This window comes from Psammomys obesus, unplaced genomic scaffold (assembly GCF_907164565.1).
Source record: "Psammomys obesus unplaced genomic scaffold, mPsaObe1.curated_primary_1811, whole genome shotgun sequence".
Lineage (NCBI taxonomy): Eukaryota > Metazoa > Chordata > Mammalia > Rodentia > Muridae > Psammomys > Psammomys obesus.
Window position 1 is genome coordinate 40586940 of NW_026596079.1, and position 20310 is coordinate 40607249.

The window sequence follows — 20310 nt, forward strand, 5'->3', positions numbered from 1 at the left end:
TGTCCCTCCCTGCCAAGGTTTTGGCTGTCCTTCCAAGCTTTTTTCCTCAGTTTCTGTTATAAGTGTGTGGGGCCTTGTTCCCTAACAAATGCCATTTCTGTACTAGGCCTAGTGTTTGCTTGGATATTGGCTGTTATAATTATTGGATTACATGGCACCTAATTAGCCTGACCTCCACGATGGTCTCATCTTTGTGAGGTCCCTCCACACATCTAGGCTGACCCTATGGCTGTTTTGGATCAACACAATGGTGCTTCAGTGAAAGTGACATGTATATCTTCTCAGCCAAGACTAAGAAGTTTTAGCAGCTTCCATGAAGGCACTTAGGAGCCCCAAAATGTCCAAGTAGAAAGACTAGCTACCCACCTGGAGAGAAAGAAGGGAAACCTAAAGTTTCAAAACTCTGAGAAGAAAGCTACCTGTACCAGTGTCTTTGCTGAGCTCAGTTGCCCAACCACCCTAGAAGAAGAGCAAGAAGAGAGACGATGACACAGAGAACTATCTGGAATATTCCTGACTATAGATGAGAAAAACCTCAGTTATGGCTGGAAGAAAAACTGACCAGACATCAAAAAGAAAAATAAGAAAACAAAAGAAAAAAAAAAAACTAGTTGTTGGCTGGGCATGGTGCCTCATACCTTTGACCCAGCACTTGGGAGGCAGAGGCAAGTGGATTTCTGTGAGTTCAAGGCCATCCTGGTCTACAAAGCAAGTTCCAGGACAGTCAGGATTATACAGAGAAACCCTGTCTCAGTAAACCAAACAAACAAACAATGTTCCCCCCCAACCCAAACAACAACAAAAACAAAAAACCAAAACAAAAAAAAATAATTGTTTTAAACTCTTTTCTTGGGGCCAGTGAGATGACACAGGAGATAAAAGTGACTGAGCCAAGCCTGAAGAGCTGAGCGTGAGCCCTGGAAACTACAGGTTGGAAGGAGAAAAGCAGCTCCTGAGAGTTATCCTCTGCCCTCTGCCACACACTGTGGTGAGCACCCAAATGGATGTAATGCAAAAATTTTAGCAAGTAAATTCTTTTTCTTTGATGTAATTACAAATTCACAGAAAAGATTTAAGAATATACAGTACCCCAAAACTGCCACTCCCCAGGTTAGAAACCAATGTGATCAAAGTACATTACATATATGCATGAAAATGTTATCATAAAATCCATTATTTTATACAATTAATATGAACCAATAATTTTTTAAATCCAAGTTACCTTTTGACCAAATTTCCCAAATATTAACATCCTCCTAATCCAAATGTGGATTTGGATGAAAATAAAACTATGTTTTATTCTTACATGAGACAGCATGTATTGGCTAAAACAGAAATTGTATCTTACATAAACATAGTAAAATCATAGAACTCATAAGATTACATTTGATGATATGTTACCTCATCTATAAACCTTGTTTAGACTTTACCAATTGTTCCCCAAATATCTGTTATAGCACAAGAAAGCCTTGGCTTATGCATCATATTCACACATTTCTCCAGAGCTGCCTTTAATGTAAGTTGGGCTCTCAGGGGTTTGTTTGTTTTGCTTTGTGAGAGTGGCTCTTTTGAAGAGTGCCCTCTGGTTAGATCAGTTACTGGATGGTTTTCAGCTCAGGCTTAACTGGTTTTCTATTCTTGATGATCCTAAATTTGGATATTTGGTTTGGTGACACCTGGCAGTTCTAGTACTTTATGTAAAGTGTTTTTTTTTTTTTTTTTTCTTTTCTTTGTGATTGCTGCTTACAGAGTGACACCTTGAGATCCTGCTGCCTGGGACACACTATAAGTCACCATCTCTTAGAGTCCATGGGTGATTTCATTGTTGGGTCTGTGTTTACCACAACTGCCATTGGTGGCATTCCATTTACTCCTTCTTTCTGTCTATAAGTTGCCGTCTAGGGTAAGATAGAGCCTACCTTCTATCTCTGAACTTAATGATACTAGTTTTAACTCCATGTATTACATCTAACCCATTAGCATTGTCCCTTTACATGTTAGCTTAATATCTGATCTTTCAAAGCTTCTTCAAGCTAGCCCCCTCATCCTTTTCATGTTTTCACGGTTCTTTCAACATTTCCAGACTTTTTGGCACAAGATGTTTCAGGTTCATCTTGTATTGTCTCTGCCATAGCTTTTGAATCAATCATTTCGTGAAGATCCCTGGTCCCTTTTAGAGGGGATCAGTGTTCAGCATGGCAGTGGGCATAGTGTCTGGGAAGTGGGCATGCTCATTGCTACTTGAGTGCCATTGCTTTTGGTGCCCCTTCATGACCTAGGGAACAAATGCAGAGGAGTCTATGCACACACATATCTATGCTCTACCCCTTAGCATGTATGTGTGGTTAGGTACTTATTATGTGGCTGTTCGTGTGACTAAGCATGTATATGGAGGCCAGAGGTCCCTGGTAATTCATTGAATGCTTTCTACCACATTTTTTGAGAACTCACTAACCCTGGAGTTTACCAGCTGGCTAGACTGGCTGGCCAGCAAGTGTGAGGGACCTGCTGCCTCTGCATTGCCAGCAGTGGAGTTACCCATGTGCACCACCACACTGGCTCTTATGTGGATGCTGAGGAGCCACACTCAGGTCCCCATGTCTGTGTGGCACTGAGCCCCCATTCCTTATTTTTTATCTGTTTCTTTTTAAATTAATTTTTAGTGCATGTGTGCATGTGTCTGTGCCTGTGTGAGTCCAAGTGTGTGCACATGGGGTTAGAGAATAATTTTCTGGAATCCATTCTCTCCTTCCACAATGTGCATCCTGGAAGTCAAACTATGTCATCAAGCACCTTCACCTGCTAAGCCATCTTGTCTACCCCCTAGTTCTTTAGATTAAAAATCATTAGTTCCATGGCTGAAGAATGAAGAATTGCCTCAGTACTAAAAAGCACTGTTGCTCTTAGAGAGGATCTGCTTCTCATCCATATGGTGGCTCACAACTGCCTGTGACTCCAGTTCTAGGGGCTGGGATGTCCTCTTCTGAACTCTACAGGAACTAGGCTCATACTTGGTCATATAAATATATGCAGACAAAACACTCATACACATAAAATGAAAAAAAATCTAAAAGAAAAAATTTAAATAAAAATCTCATTACTTAAAACTATGAGTTCACTTTTTCAAGCAGCAAAAAAAAAAAAAAAAAAAATCTTGGATCCTATTTCATGTCCATGTTATAGGGCCTTATTTTCTTACTCTTATTTTATTACTCCTGGAATATACAGATAGCAGTCACAATGAGAAGACACACATAAACACATAAACTGACTGACTTGAGTTTGGTGTTTACTGGGAGTTTTTGTCTCTTGCCTCAAGGTAAATAATACAAATGTTTGGCTCAGAAGTTGCTTGACATAGTTGTAGCTGTTTTTAGCTACCCATCTGGGGTGGCTTGTTTCATAAGAGACTGTGGAATGACCTTGCACAATAGCTTCACCTCAGGCCCCGTGTAAAAAAGAAATCAGGCATCACAGAATGACATCAGGCTGCAGGAAGAGGATTGTCACCTGACTCCTGCAGGGCTGAGAGTCATTGCCATTGATCCCTCCTGGCTGAGTGTGAGTGGGCAGTACTGGCCTGGAACTCAAGTGTGAATCAAGAGACATTTGTCCTGGACATCTTGCCTGTTGTCTCTCCATCATTGTCATGACTCACATTAATACTCAGTGTTTTCTGTCCACTTGGCACATCCTAGTCTTGTTTCCTGGTTCTAACTACGAGTTCCTCCTAATCCCCTATTTTGCTTAGCAGCTGGGAATGGCCTAGTATCTCTCCAGAGGAGGGAGAGGGCCATTCAGTTCACAACAACTAGCTAATTAGGTAGACATCCTACATGGATATTTGTATACTGTGTTTGTTAAGCCAGGTCCCGGGTAAGGCTAAAATCCAGATGTCTTTGTCCTGACTCTTTTACGTATAGTTAACTGACAGCTGCTGTGCTACGAGAGGCTTGAAATCTGTAACAGACACCTCCATTCATTCATTCATTCATTCATACATTCATACATTCATTTTTTTTTGACAAAGTGAAGGAGTCTGGTAATTGGTATTCTGCCTCCTGGCCTTGTCAGATGCAGGTCTTTTATCTAAAGTTCCATTTCTTTCAGACTGTCCTTGGCAGTCTCTGCAAGTAGGGTGTTCTGAGCCTGCGAAGTAGATAGCTCCCTGCAACCCTGGGAACCAGACAGCGAACTTTGTGCAACCTTGAGTGAATTCCTGCATGCCGTGCCAGGTGGTGCAGATGTGTTGCTACCTCGAAAAAATTTGCTTGTACCCTTTGCTTTGTAAGTGTTGTTTGCACATTCAGTAAACTGAGACCTGGATCAGAAGCCTGTCTTGGTCTCCATTCTTCACGTCTCTGTCCCCCCATTTCCACTACCTCTTTCAGGTAGACCCTGTTCAACTAGCCCGCAGGACGGGTCAACACAGTGTCACTGTGTAACCCAAACTAACCCCAAACTCCCAGACTCAAATTCTTTTGCCTCAGCTTCCCAAGCAGCTGGAATTTTATGTATGATTATATGTATCCATTGATGGCAGATATTGATCCTTGAATGCATTAACACAAAGTAAACGTGTTGAAGTTTTATATTTGTGCTACTTATCTAGCAAGCTGATGGGCAGTTACTCCCCCATATCTGCTGATGTAGTGAGCACCCTGATGTCCATCACTCAAACCCATAGTTTTGAATGCTTGATTCCTAGTAAGTGGAACTGTTCGGTAAGAATTAGGAGGGATGGCCTTATTGGAGGATGTGTGTCCCTGGGGATGGGCTTTGAGATTTCAAATACCCATATCAGGCCCAGTGTCTCCCTGCCAGCTGTCTGCAGATCAGGATGTAAAACTCTCAGCCTGTTTCCCACCATGGTGATCATGGACTAACCCTCTAACATAAGCCCTGGTTAATGCTCTCTTTTGTAAGAGTTGCCTTGGTGGAGGTGTCTCTTCACAGCCATAGAACACCTGCCATGTGCCACCATCAGCACAGGTGTAATAAGCAGCTGTAGGAGCCTCTGCCTTTCTTTGTAGCTCCCTAGAGAAGAAAGCGTCACTGACCATGATCATGAAACCATCCTGGGATTTTCAAAGATTATTTAAGGCAGAACAACCTTATAACAAGAACAGAGTTACCATTATAAATAATCAAGAGAAGGGCTTCAAGTTATTTCACCAGAATTTCTAAAGAGAAAAAATGACTTTACTCTGTAGCCTAGGCTAGCAAGATGGGCATGGTCTGGATATAATTTCATTTTCAGGTGGAAAACTGATTTCACAAGAGTGTTGAGGGCAGGGCCTGCAAGATAAGTAGCAAAATAATGATATTGCTGCATCTCAGGGAGTTACATTAAAACTAAAAAACAGACTAATTCGGAGAGATGACTCATCTTAGATTGTCCTAACTCAGGGTTGGGGATAGGATTCAGGACCTACATGTCCTCTCAGTTGAATGGGCTTTCACTGTGCTTGTATGTCTTTGTGAGGAGAGTCAGTAGCTTTTGTTGGCGTCTCAAGGGATCCACATTTCATTCTGCGTCCCTAGAGAGAAGTATGGACAGCATCTATACTTCCAGAGTACCCTCACATGTGCGCTTAGACAAGGTCTTACTATGTAATTTTGGCTGGCCTGGAACTTACCATGTAGCCCAGGCTGGCCTTGAGCTCATGGTGATCCATGTGCATCTGCCTCCCCACTGCTGGGATTAAAAGGCATGTGGCACCATGGCCAGCTCATGTTCAGATTTTGATAACCCACTCTTAACCATCTTGTGGAAAAAAAAAAAAACACAGTGAGAACTCACAGCTGCCATACTGATCTGCTCCACTATGACTATGTTTCCACAGATTTATACTTTGAAATTTAGTCCCCGATGCAGAGATTAGAAGAGGCGTCATCTTGGAGATGACTTGGTCATGGCTCAGAGCATCTTGTGGATACAATGTATGGTCTTGTAAGAGGCTAAAGGGACCATGTTTGACACTTCCATCACTTGAGGATGTGTAGAAAATGCTATCTGAAAGAAGCTGCTTTCACCAGACACTGAGACTAGAAGAGCCTTGGTCCTGGACTTCCAAGCCTTCAGGACAAAGAGAACTGAAATCATAATAAGCTTCTTTCATTCAAGTGATGCCCACTGATCTAGTCTGATGTAAAATATCTTCCAAAGGCTCATGTGTCAAAGCCTTCATCCTGAAGGTAATACTGTGAAATGGAGACAGAACTGTTAAAAGACAGGCCTCCTGGGTCCTTGGGTCACCTGGTTTGCCTTTAAAAGAAATTGTGGTTCCTCACCTCTCTTTCCTTCCTGGCCAGGAAGTGCATGATTTTGTTCCGCCATACAGTCCTGCTACTGTGCACTGCCTCAGCACAGGACTGAAGCCAGTGAGGATGTATAAATGCCCGTGAGCATGCTGGAAGAGCAAACTGCTCTATGTATTTCAGAGAGGAAAACGGCTCCAAAGAAATGATTTACAACATTCCTCACATTGGGTTGAGACAGACAAGATCGATCTGTGCTCAGTGGAAGCTTGTCTGTGTTGTGGGAGACAGAGAGAAAGAAGGGTGTGAATGATACTGGTGAGTGGATCAGCTTCTAGGCTCGGTGGTGGTAGGAGTTGGAGACTCCTGGTGTGAGTCTTATCTCAATAATCCTGCAAGCTTGCTTTATATTCCTGGATCTCAGCTTCCTTATCTGCAAAATGGGTGATAAAATAATAGCACTAAGATACTGTGGGTACAGCTCAGTGGCTGAGCACTCTCCCTAGTATATGGTTTTTGGTTGTTGTTTTTTAAATTACATTTTTATTTATTTATGGGGAGAGGGGCTTAGGTGTCTCAGGTTAAGTACTGCAGCTTAAGTGCCTTTACCCACTGAGCCATCTCACCAGCTCAGTTTTTGGTGTTTTGAGACAAAGCCTTGTCTAGGCAGGAATTCACTATGCAAACAGAGTGGTCTGAAATCTGTTTCATAGCCCAGGCTAACCACAAACATAGGTGATTCTCCTGCCTCAGCCTCCGAAGTGCTGGGATTACAAGTGTGTGTCACCACATCTACTTCAGATTCCCCAAATATAAGGCAAGATGCAAATTGGGACCTGAGCACTCTGATGGGGCTGTAAGACCTGGGGTCTCACAGCTCAGGAGTTCAAGATCGTGCCCTTCCCAGAAACTCTCACAGACCATGAAACTCATTGCAAAAGCAAGAGGTTTAATTAACCATTGCACAATGGGGTCACCCCTGCTGGTCAGCAAAGAGTGGCCCCAGGAGACAAAGGCTTTAGGTTTTTAAAAGAAAAATTGTGGGTAATTTAAAGTTGCAGTTTTGGCAATTTAGGATTGGATGAGGAAGCTATAAAGTAAGATAATTGGTTAGTCTTAGGTGCTCAAGTTTGGCCAGTCCTGCCAAGTGTGGATACAGCTGCAATTGAAGGTGGGGTGGTTAGCTCATCCTTGAAGATTTGGCTGGAGGTCAGGAGCTACTCAGAAGGATTGAGGCCATCTGGGTTTGTTGCTAAGAAACACTATCTTGAAGACAAGGGTCTGGTCGTTCTTTTTGCTGAGTGAAGGTCATTGCTTGCTTGCTTTTTTTTATATCTGTCCTCACAGATAGGGTCACGTTCCTCCATTCTCTGGAAAGGTACTAAGAGGCTTTAGCTTAACCTGGACCTAAAACTCAAAACTATAGGCTTTAGAAAATATATAGGTTACAAAGTTAGCCTAACCCTTTCAGGGCAAGGAGAGGAAGGGCCTCATTGTGTTCTTTCCACCCAGGGAATAAATTCTTCCTCTTAAGGATGCTTCGTGACCGCCTCTGTGCCTGAAGATCTCTCTAGAAGACAGGCCCCTCTTCACAGTGATGCAACTTATGAAAGACTAACAGCTGGCAGGCTTTTGCCCAGGAGTGATTCTTTCCATCTGACATTTGCAGTAGCTCTCTTGGGTCGACTTCATTGAAATCTGAAACCTCTCCCAACACCTTGATTCTCACAGGTTTTCCCTTTCTTGTGTCTCTGGCCCATCAAACGCTATTTTTCTGTCTGCCTCCTGGAAGATAAACTGACCCAGAATTGCTGTCAACAGCTCTCCTTCCCCATGTGGCATAACCTCCTGGTTTTGACTTAGTTCCTGTCACAGCTTGAGAGGTATACAGCCTTGATAAAGATAGCATCTATTGATGAGGAAGCAGTGTGGGTACTCCTCTGCAGGCCACATCAAGCTCATCCCAGATGAGGGCTGAGCAAGGTGAGCATGGCAGCTGATGGCCTGCCTGGGAGAGGACAGTCATGGCAGGACCACAGTCGTGGGAACATGCGGTTTGGGATGTGGTTCCTGTTGTAGAGCACCTGGTCGATATACACCATTGCCTGCAAAGCTAGCTCATCCCACAGAGAAAAACTTGGTAGATAGAATTGGAAGTGGAGTCATACTTGCCATGTAGAACAAATCAATACTATGATGTGTGAGACAGGCTGGAAGGGGGAGTGGTGATGCACTTAGAAGGAAATGTGCTCTGTGGATAAAATCCAGGGCAATCCCACTAGTCGTTTGTAGCACTAAGTATCGAAAGTGTTCCTTCAAGGGTTTCTGGAGTCACTGAGAAGCATTGCTGCAGGATGTCCATGAGCTGGGGAGGCTCAGTGATAGTGTTTGCCTAGCCAACACAAGGCCCTGGGCTCAACCCCCCAGTACAGATGGGGCTTGGGGACCAACAGAGTTTTGTAATTCCCAGGCATATGGATCAAACAGTGACCATTGAGAAGTTGAGCTCAATGGCACATGCCTGTGGTCCCAGCATTTAGAAGGCTGAGTCCTGAACGTTAGTAACCACAAGCTTGAGACAAACTTGGGCTACCTAGCAAACTCTAGGCCATGCTGAGCTACAAAGCAAGACCTATCTTAAACAAAGAAAGACAACAAAGAAAAGCCCTCAATGATGGGAAAGGATCGTCAGGAAAGCAGACCCTTTTCTTGCCACCCTGTAGTCAAGACACCTACCACAAGAGTCTCTCTCAAAGCCAAGTGCGGAAACCACTAATACAGCCTCCCCGGTTTTTATTTTAGCCACAGAAAAACAGAAGCCCCAAGAAGTTCTATGCTCAGTGGTGATACAGCAAGTTAAAAAGAAGGCTGACCAGTTAGAACCCAGGACACAGTCCAGGTCTTGTTCTCTTCCTGCAGCCTAAAGCCACCCTCTTCAGGAATTTATGTTTATTTTATATCAACTTCCTGGTTATGCCAGGTTTGTACCTCCACTGACTAGATAACTGCTTCAGGCTGAGTGGCTTAGGGGATGGGTCAATTTCTTGTGGAGATGCCAGAGAGACTTCCAGGCTCTCTCAGTTATCCTCTGCAGGCGCCAACTACTCATGGACATTCACATTTATTATGTGACTGGAATTCCAGAACAGAGGTAGCACAGCAGGGTGGAAACAGCATAAGCTCTGAAGCAGACGAGTCTGGCCTTGAACCCTGACACCTCTCCAGGCTCTCAGGTATGCCCAAGCTCCTCTGGAGCCTTGCATCCTGGGTCTGCTGAAAAGCACAGCACCTGCTTTGCGGCTACTTCACCAAGGGAAATGATATAAGCAGAGCCCTGGCTCTTGTTTGGTTTCTACAGCTGGGGAGTGAAACAGCAAAATAAGGCTTGACCTCAAGACCCTGAAGGAATTGGTAGTAAGAAAATCAGTGTATGTGACAATGAAGAAACACTGCCGAGTTGGCTTGTCCTTGTTGATGTACTTCAACAAGTTGATGGTACTTAGAAGTGAGCAGAGGAGGTCCCCAAAGGTGGTTCACAAAAGAGGAGCTGCCAAGCGGCTGAGGGTAGTGGATGGGGGGGGGGTGAGGCAGAGCACACAGAGGCCAGGCCACAGAAGCAGGGAAGAGGGGAAAAGCACTGGAAGATAGGAGAAGCTTCAGCACACTCCATGCTACACCAGCTGGGCCTCCACAGTGCAGGTTCCCTGGGGTTGAAGATGAATTCACTCTGTACAGAGTTCACAACCTGTGAACTCTCTGGAGTCTGAGGAGTCAGGCCAGATTCCTCAGTTTTGTCTTTCTGGGTTCATACCGAAGTGTTTTATTTTGGTTTGGTTTGAGACAGGGTCTCATTCTGTGGCACAGGTTGGCCTGGAACTCTGGGATCTTCCTGCCTCGGCTTTCAGTATGCTGGGATTACAGGTGTTTTATGGAGAACCTGAGATGGGATGACTTTAGAGGCTTCTCCACGGTTACACAGCTGAGAAATGGCAGACCTGAACTTTAAACCCAGACCTTGAACTCCTTAGATCCTTGGGTCTTTCTGTTTCAGACTGTCTGTGTTCTCTGGTACTAAGCAAACAGCTGCATATAGCAAAATTTGACTGCATATAGCAAATGGCAAGTGCTACACCGAATCCTTCTGCTCTGAGCACACACTGAAATCACCCAGGGAGCTTGAAAAAAAGGAATGCTGTCCCTGGGTTCCAGTGTATCTCTGAAATAAAAATCCAGGGCTGACTGGCATTACTGAATTTGAAAATTCCCAGATGACTCTAGTGTGCAGCCAGATTGTGAGTCACGGAGCTGGAGCATGCCACACCACAGGACAGTCCCCACCATGGTGCGTCTCAACAACATTGAGTGGCACGCCATCTGTGTGGTCCACAGGCCCTTCTGTGCTTGGCTCATTGGCAGGTAGCGCTCTTCTGCCATATTGCCTCTTGATTTGGTCTTGGTGATGACTAATTAATCCTCCCGGAAGCATCTGAGAAGACCTACTTGTGGGTGAGCCATCTGGAGCTCCTCTTGGCTGGACTTGGACCCTAGGAAGAAGAGGAGGGAGAGTGGGAGATGACTCATTCTTCAGATGAAACATTAACTATCCTGTCTCTACCAGGAAGGCTGTGGTCTCAGAGGTTCTAAATTCCCTGTCTTTCCAATGGCTCTAGAGGAGACATTTTCTCTCTTCGGTATGCTCATGTCCACACTTGCCCTGCAGACAGGAAAGCAGAGATATCCAGATCACTCCTGCTGCTTTTCATGAAGTGAGCGTGGTTTGTCTTCAGTGATATGCATCTGTAAAATGCTCTGAGAGCTTCCCACTCATGGCATCTTTTCTGACAATATTCTTTTTTATATGTGGGGTAGTAAGGAAAGCACAGAGTTGCCAACTACTTAGTCAATACCTGCTCTAAGATGAAGTGTTAGAACCCTGACCAGATTCCTGTTCACTCTGTCTCAATAAAAAGAAAAAGAAAAAGAAAAAAGAAAACAAAACAAAAAGAAAAGAAACCATCCTTTGTGAGACAGTGCCTTAGTCCGGGAGCTCCTCTTCTTCAAGGTCCTTTTTAATGGTCCACAACCCAAGACTCATGGATAAGAAGCACAGAATGGCAACCCCCTGCCTCACATCAGACATGGTTTATGCTCTGAAACTCAAGGCCAGCACTGAAGGCAGTAGTACTAATTTTTCCCATGAGATGTAAGTTCCATGATGTTTGCGGTCTGGATCTTTTACTCCTCCACTCTAACAAGAGTAAGTGCCAGTTTATTGAACATAAAATACTATCATGGCAAAAAATAAAAACAAAATCAAAAACACAAAAAATGAAAAACAACCTTCTATTCCAACTCCTACCCCAAAAATCCAAACACTACTTGGCAAAATCAGCTTTACAGACAATGGAGTAAACACTCCTGAAGGCAGTGTTTGCTAGAGAGAGGGGGAGGGAGAGAGAAAGGGGGGAGAATACAGTTGAATGGGTGGGGAGGGGTGGTGGGGATGGTCTGGGAGTAGATGAGGGAGAGGAACCCTCATCAGAATACACCATATTGAAAAAAAAACTGTTTTCAAAACAAACAAACAAACAAAAAAAAAAACCAAAAAAACCCATGAAGGCAAGAAAAAACAAAGGATGGTTACAAACTGCAGGGTGGGGCTTGGGAGGAGTTGGTCTTCCCAAAGCCTGGTGTTGAAAATCTCAGCCCAGCACGAAGGGGCCTTCAAAAGGAGCAGGATTCCCCAAAGGGATTCTAAAACTGTGGTTCCCATCGGATGCACAGGCCCAATGAGCCTAATAAGCTCCTACCTGCCTATAATTTAGGAAAAGAACCCAGAGTTCAAAGTCATCCTCAGCTACACAGTGTTTGAACCTAGCTTGGGCTACTGGACACTGTCTCAGAGAGAGATCTGGGAAGCAACAGCTACTTAGTGAATAAAGATAGATAACTGCTGATAGCTGTCACACACGCATGCACTCACACCTATAGATATGCACATACATACAGAGGATGCACACACGCATGCACACACACTTGGACACGCACACACATACATGCACGCACACATGGGAGGGCTTGAGGAAGAAAGCTGTCTTGTGAATATCAAAAGCTTGGCTTTACGTCTTAAAAGTTCAAGTCACCAAGACCAAGAGTACTAGTCTCTACCAGACACCAGGGTCAGAACACCAAATACAGTGACCTGTTTGTGCAAATAAAGGGAGGACCCAGCCACATCCATTGCTTGAAGATTGAATGGTGCCTTTTGAGCTACTTAAACAGAGCTGAGTGCTTGCCACAGGACAGAGTGTTCTAAAGAACCACAAATGCTTACCATCTGGCCCTTTATAGAGATAAGTTGACAGAAATCGTAAAGTACAGCGGGGGGGGGGGGGCATAGAGAGAGAGGGTGACAGGAAGGAGAAAAACAATTTTCCCATCCCTGAAAGAAGAGATGAATGAATATTCTACCAGCTGGTGGGAATGGAGAGGATTGTTAAGATTATGACAAGATGCCTCTCATATTCTGCTTCTTTGTTGCTGTGATGAAACGCCAAGACCAAAAGCATCATTTAGGGAAGCCAGGGCAAATGCTCAGCACAGAAACTGAAATGCATACCATGGAGGAAGGCTTCTTACTGACTTGCTCCCATGGCTTGCTCAGACTACTTTCTTAGACACCCCAGGACCAGCCTACAGGTCAGTTGGTGGATGCATTTTCCCAGTTAAGATTTCCTTTTCCCAATGACCTTAGCTTGTATCAAGTTGACAAAACAAAGCAGTCTTGCTTCCCTACCCCAATCCAAACTCTGAAGTCACCATAATGAGGGTAAGAGCAGAGTTGCTTTTGGAAATACAAAAACCTCCTGGCTGTCGAGATGCTCAGGTGGGAGATGGTGCTTGCTGCCAGACCAAATTGCATGGGTTCTCTCCCCAGGACTCGCTGGTCAAAGGAAAGAACTGACTCCTGCAAGTTGTTCTCTGACCTCCACATGTGCACTATGCTACCAATATGTGCATGAAGTAAACAAACAAATAAATACAAACAGTAAACTCCACTTTTGCATTTCTAACTGCCTATAGACATCTTGTGGCGGTTAGCCTGCAGCAGAGATGCTCTTGCCCAGCAGGCTTCTAGAACAAGGAAAGTGGAGCAAGTGAGGGGGACGACCTGAGGGCCCACAGGGGAGAGACTTTATGCTTGGGCAGGCCTGTCCCATCTGCTGTCCACACACTGAGGAGCAGGCTCTCCAGCACACAGTGTTTGCTTTTACTGTCAAGGAGACATATCCCCTGTGCCACTATTGTGGGTGTCTTTATTTTCCAAAGCAATAAGCAGACATTGCACCCATTTCGCAGACACAAAGCTGACACTTGGAATGTTCAGAAAACCAGTATGTAATAAATTCACATTTTTATGTATAATTTTATTTTATTTTTTTATTAATTACACTTTATTCACTTTGTATCCCCCCATAAGCCCCACCCTCCTCCCCTCCTGATCCCACCCTTCTTTATGCATGCCCCTCCCCAAGTCCACTATTAGGAGAGGTCTTCCTCTCCTTCCTTCTGATCTTAGTCTATCAGATCTCATCAGGAGTGGCTGCATTGTCATCTTCTGTAGCCTGCTAAGGCTGCTCCCCCCTCAGGGGGAGGTGATCAAAGAGCAGGCCAATCAGATTATGTCAGAGGCAGTCTCTCTTCCCATTACTATGGAACCCACTTGGACACTAAACTGCCATGGGCTACATCTGTGCAGAGGTTCTAGGTTATCTCCATGCCTGGTACTTGGTTGGCGTATGAGTCTCTGGGAAGACCCCTGTGTTCAAATTTTCTGGTTCTGTTGCTCTCCTTGTGGGGTTCCTGTCCTCTCCAGCTCTTAATATTTCCCACTTCTTACATAAGATTCCATGCACTCTGCCCAACAGTAAGTCATTTTAAGGAACAGTTAAGGCCCTTGGCTGCAAGAGTGGGTGATGATTGCTGCCTTGGGATTCTCTCCTGTTGGACAGGTTAAGCCACCAGGCTTTGAAAAGAAGCAACTAATGACAATGGCCAGTAAGGCTCTGATGTTACATTGTTTCTCTTGCCGTCTCTGACCCCACAGCCTGGCTCATAATTTTTTTTAAGAGCCAATTTTTAATTTGTTTATTTCTTGCACTTGAAGTTCTCTGGGGTTCTTTGCTTTGGTTCTTAACTACTGTGCAACTGCACCTAGCCTCTTTCAGGTGCTCTCTTTGACCAGTGTTGCCAATGCCTTTCATTCTCCCAGTTTCTTGCTGTCATCATCCTTAATTAAGTTGATTTGGTGCTCAGCAGAAAGCACCTCTGCCAACATCACATTTACAGGGTCCTCACAATTGGATGCACACACAGAAACATTTGTGCAAGGGTCTGGCAGCTTCACATATCCCTTATGCTAGGCCATGGTAGATGAGGGCAGTCTTCACCAGTGAATAAGGGCTAATAGTCGTCAGGCCTCCATTGGTAAGTGCCTTCCTCGGCCGTTGCAGCTGGCTACAGGAGGGGCCAAATCTTAAGCACAGAATTTCAAATTACCTCAGAGCGATTCAGTGGCGGCAGGGTAAAAACAGCCCTGGGTCCTATTTTTAAAAACATCACTCTAGGGCTGGAGAGATGGCTCAGAGGTTAAGAACACTGGCTGTTCTTCTAAAGGTCCTGAGTTCAATTCCCAGCAACCACATGGTGGCTCACAACCATCTATAGTGATATCTGGTGCCAGGCACATATGCAGACAGAACACTGTATACATAATAAATAAATCTTTTTGAAAAAATAACTCTAAGACACCGAGTGTGGTGGTGGATGCCTTTAATCCCAACACTCAGGAAGCAGAAGCAGGAGGATCTCTTTGAGTTCAAGGACAGGACAGACTGGTTTACAAAGCGACTCCAGAACAGCCAGGGCTACACAGAGAAACCCTTTCTCAAAAAACAAAACCAAGCAAATTTAACAAAACAAAACAAAACAAAACAAAAAAACAAAAACAAAACAAAAAAACAAAAAACAAAAACAAAAAACCTCATCACTTTAGCCTGGCAGTGGTGGCCATACCTTTATCCCAGCACTCAGGAGTCAGAGAAAGGTGGATCTCTGAGAGTTTGAGGCCAGCCTGGTCTACAGAGCAAGTTCTATGACAGCCAAGGCTACACAAAAAAAACCCTATCTTGAAAAAAAAAAATCACTTCACTCTAATATATAAAGTTGACAATATTTTTCAGTCTCTGTTGCTGTTTCCTGAAAAGATGCAACCCCTCAGTATCTCAAAACCTGCCTCTAGAAGTCCTTCTCTATTGCAAGATACCCATCTCTTTCTCCAGATATTCTTCCAAGCACCCCATCCCCCACCAAGTATACATGAAAGTTAGCTCTTATTATCTCTTCTCTCTCCTACCTACCTTCCTGGGCCTCACTCTCTCTGTCTCTCTCAGTAGAGGTGGCCCTTTGTTGTCTTGTTGGTTGGTTGTTTCCTGGCCCCTTACATTTCTATCCTTTGGGCACAGCCCTCTAGTAGAAACTCTAAGGCCTTGGAACAGACCCTCCTTAGAAGGTGTGTGTGTACATACAGGGTATGTGTATGCTACTTGGGCCATTACATTGTGTGAGTCTGTCTTAGTTTTGTTTGTTTGTTTGTTTGCTTGCTTGCCATCGTCAGCACCTGGTGAGGCTCCAAGCAAATACTGGGTCTTGCACATGAATGCATGGAAGGGATGAGATGGGAGCAAGACAGTCAGCCTGCCACCCACATGTGAGCCTATGAGATCTGGATGGGGCCTAGAGATATGGGTGTCAAAGGAAGTGACAAATGTGGGGTTGACTGAGGAAAAGACTGAGAAGAAATGGCCTGGATAGTATCTGAATCTGATTGGCTCTAGAGTGTGAGAGGGGAGAAAGGAATCAAAGATGCCCAGCCATTAGTTTAGAACAAGCTGGGGAGGGGCAGTACTGGGCAAATGGAGGCAGGGCTGTCACACACAGCTAGACACACCTCAGAGGCACTCTTCACACTGCTCAGGCTGTGTGACAAAACTGTGGCCTAGACTTATGCTGGGCACAGCTTTTTACACTGGCTGGAAGCAGAGGGCAGTCCTGGGAGACCAAGGCTTTGTCATAGCAGGCAATAAAACTCCCTAAAGAAGCCTTTTCCAGCCAGCCATCCTGAGAAATGCTTCTGAGTGGCAGCAGCCCAGCCCGTGTGGAGGTGTGAGCATCTCTGATGGGAAGCAGACTGAGGGGACATGTAGTTAGTTCTAAGAAAAACTATAGGTCTGCATTTATCCTACTGGTTCTCTTCTTTTTAGTGTGATTGGCTTGTGTAATTATGTCGGCTGAAAAGCCCCAGGGAACTACCCTCTGCCTGCTAGTGTAAGAGAGAGAAGGTTAGTGGGGAAAGGGGGTGCAGACCCTTTACTGCTCCCTGCTGTTTAGAGAAGATAGATTCTTTGGGGCTTATACCAATCTCTGTCAACAGCAAATACAGCAAACAGTCTTCTCCAAGCCACCACGCTGTCTATCTCTGGTCTCTCCAAACTGCCACCCCTTCTCTTTCTGGGCTCTTGTATTTATAGCCTCAGAGTCCTGTCTCCATGCTGCATGAGGAAGGCCATTACCAGCTGGCAAAGACCACGCCCTGCACAGGCAATTATCAGCTGTGGACAAACTAAAGCCCAAATTAAAATTCCACACTTGGAGTTAAAACAAAAAAAAAAAAAAAAACATATTTACATAACATAACTGAGTTTTTAAAGAAACCAAAACTTCCATTACAACAGAGACCTTTCAAATTGCCCAAAAGTCAAGCCTCATTCTGAGAAGTTTGTCCTATGGAGAACAATGTGTATGAAGCTGACATTGGACAAAAGGGCCATCTTCATTCACAACCCACAAGTCACAGATGCAGTGTGGGACCTAACCAGCCCCAACTTTGGAAACCCCCAGTTATACGTGAATGGAAACTCCAGAGCCTATGCAATGCAAGTAATAACAAGGAGGAACTGGCTTGCAAGAACTTAAGCCTGGAACCTGCTCACAGGAGGCTTGGTGGCATGGCTCTCCCAGTAGCAAAACTGTTGCTTTGTAAGGCTCTTACCATTTCTGGGCACTGATGTGGCTTCAGATGTTAAAGGCATCCTGATGCTTCTTTATGTGTTGCACCTCATTACTTTGGCTCTAGTTACCAGTGAGCTCAGGATGGGCTTTCATGAAATCTGGGGCCCTGAGGAGCTCCTCCAAGTATCTGCATCAGAGTTGGAAAGTCCTTTGCACTTACTGTGAATGTAAAGCAAAGGAGGACTGTTTCTACAGAGCCTTAAAAAGCATTTTCACCTGCCCTCCCCAACCCCCGCCACATTTAACCTGGGCATGCTTCGTGCTCTAACCTACAGGGACAGTCTGTGGAAGTGAATGCAGAGGGCACACATTCTCATCTTACCTGTTTTATAGCAGCATGGCTTGAGTTAATTATTGAACCTCTTAATACTTCAACTGAAGATGAGATAAAGTATTCACTATGCAGGTTACATGAGATTAATTGCATGTATAAAGAACAGTATGAGTGTCACAACTCAAATGAGTCTGCCCTTTAGAGAGGGCCACAGTTGGGTAGTGAGGGGTGACTGCGGCTTTGTCACATGAGGGCAGCACCGCTTCTGAGAGCAGGAAAGAGACTGGGACTATAAGGCAAAGTCTACAAGAGCTAAAACATGGAATGTTCAGTTGAAGATGATCCTGTGGTGTGCAGTCAGGAAAGCACACAGTAGATACTGCTTTAGAAAGCGAGACCACAGACTCGCGGTTTTGATGACAGGCACTGTGTCTGCTTATAGTCCCTCTGCCAAAGTTTACAGCAGAATGTCACTGTCTCCCCTACTTCCTGTCAGTTCTGAGCTCTTCCTTCTTACAAACTCACTGCATTTCACTTAAGCTCCCCTGAGAACTCTGGCCCACTATGGGCTCCCATCAGCCACACAGATACAGTTTTTAGTCATAGTCATGACTTCCTGAACACTCCAAGAGGTGAGATGCCATCTTAGCCCTAGGGTTTCCTTATCGGTGCCAATGGAGTTACTCTGTCCTCAGAGTAAACATACTTAGCCCCATAGGGAGCTCCCAGACCAGTGTGACTGTACCTGAGTGCTGGCTCAATCAAGGGGCAAGGTCATAGAGCATGTGTGTCTATACACAGATATGAATTTGGTGTGTGTGAGAGGGTGGGGGTGTATGTGTGTGTGGGATGTGGGTGGGTGGAGTATCAGTCGGTGTGAATGTGTATGTGGGATGTGGGTGTGGGTTTGTGGGGTGAGTGTGTCAGTGTGTGTGTATGTTAGTGGGTGTGTGTATGTGTGGTGTGGTATGTGTGTTGTAACCTGCTTAAATTCTATAGCTACTCTGTTAAGACCTACTTTATTTCTTGGCATAACTATGGCTTCTCTGTTAACACCTGCTATAGCCTTTAGCACATCAGAAGCCATTTTGCCTCCAAGTCTCCATATTGACTATGTCTCTATGGTTTCATTTCTCAAACTTTGTATACTTTGTTACCTGGACACTCTATGAAGTCTCCCAACTGCAGAACGAATCAAATGAAAGGTCAGTTAGAAATGTTTTGTCTAGCTAGCCAAAATGATGTAACATTGCTTCCTGCACTTGGATACCTGTTTGTGTTTTTGTTACCTGGCTGTTACCTAGTTGTGGTTTGTTTCCTGTACTTGGTTACAGTTTTGTTAGCTGATTTCATTTTTTTGTATTAAAAAACCTGCCTTAGGAACAATCCAGATTACGGCCCTGAATGGTCAGTTTTTGTTTAGCATTCAATAAACCTCTGTTGAATTGAGTCTGCTGTCAGAGTGGTCAGTGAATGGCTATTCCTGAACCCATAACGTGTGTGTGTGTGTGTGTGTGTGTACATACCCCACATTAATCTGCTATGTGCTGAGGACTTGAACACAAAGGAACTATGTGTATTTTGGAGGATCCTGGAGCAGGCCTCCTGCCAAGAGCCATAGTTACAGGCCACTGGAGTAAAAGCTGCTTCTGCAGTAGATAGTACTTAGCACAGAAACCCACTGGTCAGTGTGCACGGAGTAAGCTTCGAATTTCAGCCCTAAGTGGGCTGTCTATACCAAGCTCCTCCCCTCAAGCTTCAGGGATCTGTGCAGAAGAGGAGGCAGAAAGAGTGTGAGATCCAGAGGTGATGTATAACTTCAAGGAAACAGCATCATCCAGCTATATCAGGGCAGATGCACATAGGAACTGACATGCACAAGAACAGCACAAGTTTAAGCCAGACAAAATCCCAGGAGGGAAAATGGGGAGTGGGCATGAAGTCCCACCCCTAACCAAGGAGTTATTGGTGATGTACAGCTTCTGTGAGAGGAAAAGTCAGTTTTCTTCAGTGGCATGGTTGATGCCACCCACACTCCAGGGCTGCCCCATGCTGAGGGCCAGTGAACCAATACAAACAGGACCCGTGGTTTTGCTTTTGTTTAGAGAACACAAAGTTGAGTGGGTAGAGGTGGGAGAATAACTGGAGGGAGTTTGGAGAGAGGAGAACGAATATGATAAAATAGAGTGTCTATAATTCTCAAAGAATAAAATAGATATTTATTTTAAAAGGTCACAAAGCAAAAAAAAAATTAAAAGGTTACAGAGCCAAATCTTGCTGTGTTGGGCCTACCCTTCAGGTTGCCTATCCAAGGCCAGGGATAACAGGGCAATAACAGGGCAGGCCTGCTCTGGGCTTGGGAAACAACCTCAGCATAATCATGAACTCCATTTTGGATCAAACAGAAGGCTGAGAGGAGCAGTAGACTAAATTAGGAACACTGCATTGTGACTTGGCCTCACAATGCCAAACCCCAGTGAGTGGAGTGGGGGGGGGGTAGATGATTCAAGGATGGTTCACATATAATTTTCATTTCATCCTCACTCTGTCCCCCCAGGCCACAGGTGCAGCATCAGGAGGGATACAGCGGCAGTGGCCATTCACTTAGGTGAACGTACTTTGATCCTTTGGTGGAATATTTTTCA